Raw genomic sequence first — 4,558 nt, 5'->3', positions numbered from 1 at the left:
CCCAGGTCAGATGGTTCACTGGGACTCACAGGCCCCATCACACAGTTGTACTCACAGCTCTGATTATTAGAACAAAAGGTTACAGGGCGAAGTCAGCGAGGGGAAAAGGCACGTGGGGTGAAGCCCGGAAAACCGACCTGAGCTCCCAAGGGTCTCTCTCCCATTGGAGCCACAGGACGCACTGAACTCCCCCAGCGGTGAGTTGTGGCCACACAGGAAGCACTGACCCTGGGAAAGCTCAGCAAAGACTGGGCTCCAAGGGGATTTCTTGGGGGCTGGTCACGTGGGCGCCCTCTGCTGGCACAGATGAGAATTCCAGATGCCCAGAGGTGTCAGCATAAACCATAACGTTTGTACACACAGTTTAGGGACATTCTCACCAGTCCTGCAAATGATGGGAACCCTCTCCAAGTCCAAGTTCCTGGCTGCCAGCCAGGGGCCAACCTTGTAAGCAGGTCTCTCACGGGACGGCACTCAGACCGGCCAGGTTCATGCTTTTCTGCGCGTGCGCAAACCATCCATGTTGTTGACAATTTTCAAGATAATGTGAACATCTATTGTTATCAAAGCAAGTCACATATTGATACAGAAAACACTCTTAAATCCTAGTTTTCTGGAAACATTGGTTATTACAGAGGACAGAGCTAAATTCACATAATTTGTTATTATTATATTATGTGAAATTATTATTACAAATGTTTTATGAATCCTATTAGCATTTAAGCAGTTTTTGAAAAGCTGAAGTTACAAACCAAGGATGCAGATGAAAGTATTCTATTGTATGAAATTTTTGTTTTTTGCTCTCTGCGACGAGAAACCAAACGTGCTTTCTCTTCTGTGATATTTGTAGTTGAGAACCAGTGCCCCAAATGAGGAAGAGAAGGTGGAATTTGACGTGTCCACTGTCAATCATCTTGGTGAAAGGAGAGGGGCAGTCCCTCTGCCCAGAGAATCTCCCGCCCGGACTCTGACTGTGAAGGAGCCGCACTGTGGGAGCTGTCTGCAATGAGAGCGGCTCGGGGTTTGGGGTTTGAGAAGTAAACAAACCCGTCAGCAGAGGGCTGAGAAGCCAGAGTTTATAATGCCCGATAGTTAATGTAATATTATCTTGAGTAATAAGCAAAAGGGACTCAGATTAAAAACCATTTTGAAGTCCTGCACAAGGGCCAGTGAAAGACGTTTCCACGTTCCCCCCTCTCCCCTCGCCGGCTGGCGCAATGGGAGGGGCTGTGTGCGTAGTAGTCCAGAAACTGAGGAGCAGCCCAAAGCCACGCCCCAGGGGAACGGGAAGGAGCGCCCCAAGCTGTCTCAGGAGCAGACGGTGGAGGCCCCAAGCTCCTCCAAGGAGTCCCGGGAGATCCAGGTGCTGAGGTGCTGCCCCCACCTCTGGGGAGACAGTTCCTGTCACAGCCTGCAGCCTGTGGACATTGGCACTCAGACTGACGTCACCTTCAAGCTGTGCCCGCCCACCACGCCCAGGGTCACCCTGGAGCCTCCGTCCTGTCTGAGCTACCCCTTCAGCCGTGAGTGTTAGGACCCAGCGGAGTTCAGCGAGAGCGGCCAGCAGGAGGAAGACTGAGTACCAGCAGGAGTATGAGGAGGGAGCTGCACAAAGCCAGCCACCTGGATGGGCTGGTCCCCATGGTTTGCTGCCACACAGACAGTGCGGAGGACCTGGGCATCGGTGCTGGGAGGTGAATCCTGGCAGCACTGCTGCCAAAGACAACATCGGAGAGAGAGACGGAATCATCCAGGTACACCATGTGGACACCCAGAACCGGGAGGAGGCCATGGCCTTGCTGAGCCAGGGGGAGAACACCAACATCTCCCTGCTGGTGGCCCGGCCTGAGAGCCAGGTGGCAAAGTGATGGAAGGACAGTGACCGGATGACTTCCTGGATGATTTGAACTGAGAGAGTGAGGGAGACCTGCATGTTTGGAATTTGAAGTCACCCCTGCCCAGCAGCTCAGAAATGAACAGAAGAAAGGGCCCCCTCCAATGCAAGCCCAGGAATCACCAACAGCCAGGAGCCAGACAGTGGGGTGGGCCTGACTGAGGGAGAGCATCCGCAAGGGGAGAGCTCTGAGCATGACCTGCTGGGGGACGAGCCCCAGAGAGCCACCAACACACTTGGGACCCTGCACAACTTTGGCCTGCAAGGGAACACCCTGCAGAGTAGGGACTCCCACTTCAGCCTGGACTCCCTGCTGGCTGGGAGGGCGGGGCTGGGGGTAGGGAACGCCCTGGCCTCACCTACCAGGAGTACCAGCACTACTGGGAGCTGCTGGAGATCAAGTGCCACCTGGAGAACTGCAACCAGTCCAGTCAGGCCTTCTCTTCCCCCTGTGCCTCCTATGGCAACAGCGCCCAGGACGCACCCGCAATGAGAGCCTGCGCCATGAGATGGCCACACTGGAGCAGGAGCTAAGGCAGCTGGAATTCCAGTGCCACAACCTCCTACCGCTGGAGAAGAGGAGAACACGCTGCAGCTGCAGGAATGCTACCTGAAGGCCTGACTACCTGAGGAGGAGAGCCTCTGTAAGCGGGAGGGGTGGAGGCCAAAGGGGTGAGTGGGTGGCAAGCCCAAGAAGCATGAGCTGTCCGACATCTCTGAGCTGCCTGAGAAGTCTGACATGGACAGCACCAATGCCCACAACACGGCGGAGAGCTGCCTCAGCACCCCACTGCTCACCAAGGCCCTGCCACAGAGCCCCCTGAGGCTGCCGCTGCTGGCAACTCCAGTTTTAACCACACCCCCTCCAGCCCCCTGTCGCCACACACCACGAGGCAGCTCCTCCACAGGGGAGCTCCACCAAGTTCTGATCCCTCTTCCTGGATCCCGAGGTGGGCTGGAAACAGCATTCAGAGGACTGTGACCATGGCCCCAAGACAGGGGTGACCCTGGCCCCAAGGTCAGCCCTTACCTCTCTAGGCACCACAGAGACCAGGGCCAGGAGAACAAGCACTGCCACAGCTGTGTGCAGCGGGCAGGGCCATGGCCTAGAGGATCTGGGTCATGGCCACTTGAGTTTAGCCATTGGCCCTCGGGTGGGCAGACCGCCACGCACCAAGTGGACAGTCAGGGTACGCAGTGATGGAACCTGCTATGTGGCCAAGCAGCCTGGGCATGATCACCTCCAAAGAGTCCCAGCACTGAAGATCCAGGCGAAACACAGTGGCAGGACCACCGAGGACGATTCAAGGAGCAAGATGAGAATAGGCGGCTCCTGGAGGAAGGAGAAGGGAAGGCAGCACCTGATCCGGCCTGGGAGCTGCAGGAGCAGCGTGAGTGTCCAATACAGAGTCAGCTGCCGGGCCTGAGGGAGCAACAAACTGCGACAGCAAGGCTGAGCTCCACATCATTGCCTTGAGCCACTGCAAAACTATGAAGGACTGGAACAAGAAGATTCTAGACAGCTGGATCACCATCCAGTTGCTTTATTGTCATGCTGTCTCGTGGCACTCGCTAGGCTGACAGCAAGCGCATCTACAACCCTCTGCTCCCAGCCACCGTCTGGCCCACCCAGATGGGAGCCCACTGCATTCCAGGCAGCCCTCCACCCAGCCCAGGTCCAGTGAGCCTCAGGGGACCCCACCCCCTACTCTTCCTGAGAATCTAGTATGTGTGCGCACCTGTCTTCATGTGTGCGCGAGAGCACAGGATTGTGTTACTAGAGAGAAGCCCCTGAGGAGCAGGGGCACCCCTTCAGTTGTGTGCACGTGTGTGCAACACCAGCCCAGGCAGTGTAGGTGCACATACCTTGCACACCCCTCCAGGGCTCTCTCAGTGGGGGTTCTTGGGGACAGGGAAGTTGACCTGAAAAGGAGGCGAACAGGATTGTCCTCAGCTCCAGAGAATGTCGAGCTACCGAGCTGAGCAGACTCTCCCCTGCTGGGAACCTCCATGATTTGTAGACAAAGGCAACCTTGATTTGGTGGGTTTTCTCCCATCTCGTGCTTGCCAATTATTTTTGTTTTGTGCACCTGCCCTGGGGGCTGGCAGCTCCTTCAGGAAGCCTGATGAAGGTGAAGCCCCCCAGTGAGGGCTGGGAAGCAGGTGGGTGGGGGGAGTCAGAGATGGAGGGTGGGGGTGGGGAGGAAGGAGAGGGAAGGGAAAGGATGGGAAGCATAGGAAGAATGGGAAGCAGCTCTCCTGCTGGCCTGCGCTCTGAGGTGTGGGGACAAGGAGTCTTTGACTTGGCTTCCAAGTCTTACCCTGGGAGCTGCCGCCTCTGTGAGCGAGAGAGAGCCGAGACTGGAGGGCTGAGGGGCCGTGTCCACTGGAGAGGAAATAACGGAGCCCAGGGCTGGGCCTGATTCCGTGTGGAGTGCGGCTGCCCCTCTGAGGACTGGACTGGGATGTGATGGGCCCAGAAGCCAAGGCCCGTGAGTAAGAGCAAAAGGCCTTTGTGACAAGACCCACGTGGAGTTGAGGGAGTGGCTGGGGCCCCAGTGAGAGGGGAACCCGGCCAGCTGGGCTGACTGGGGAGATGTCCTGCACCCCACTCTGCAGGTGTGGCCTGGGCAGCCCTCAGGGGCTGGTGCTTGTAGTGAGAGC

General features: G+C 57.0%; 1 pseudogene; it reads left to right on the top strand.

Moving 5' to 3' along the window:
- The first annotated feature begins 394 nt into the window (after positions 1–394).
- Positions 395–3,620, top strand: LOC123816123 (annotated as a pseudogene).
- Positions 3,621–4,558: the final 938 nt, after the last annotated feature.

Source organism: Phyllostomus hastatus, unplaced genomic scaffold, assembly GCF_019186645.2.
Source record: "Phyllostomus hastatus isolate PE091 unplaced genomic scaffold, TTU_PhHast_1.1 phas_contig_1048, whole genome shotgun sequence".
Lineage (NCBI taxonomy): Eukaryota > Metazoa > Chordata > Mammalia > Chiroptera > Phyllostomidae > Phyllostomus > Phyllostomus hastatus.
Note: the sequence above shows the minus strand (reverse complement) of the source record. Positions and strands in the feature narration are given on the sequence as shown.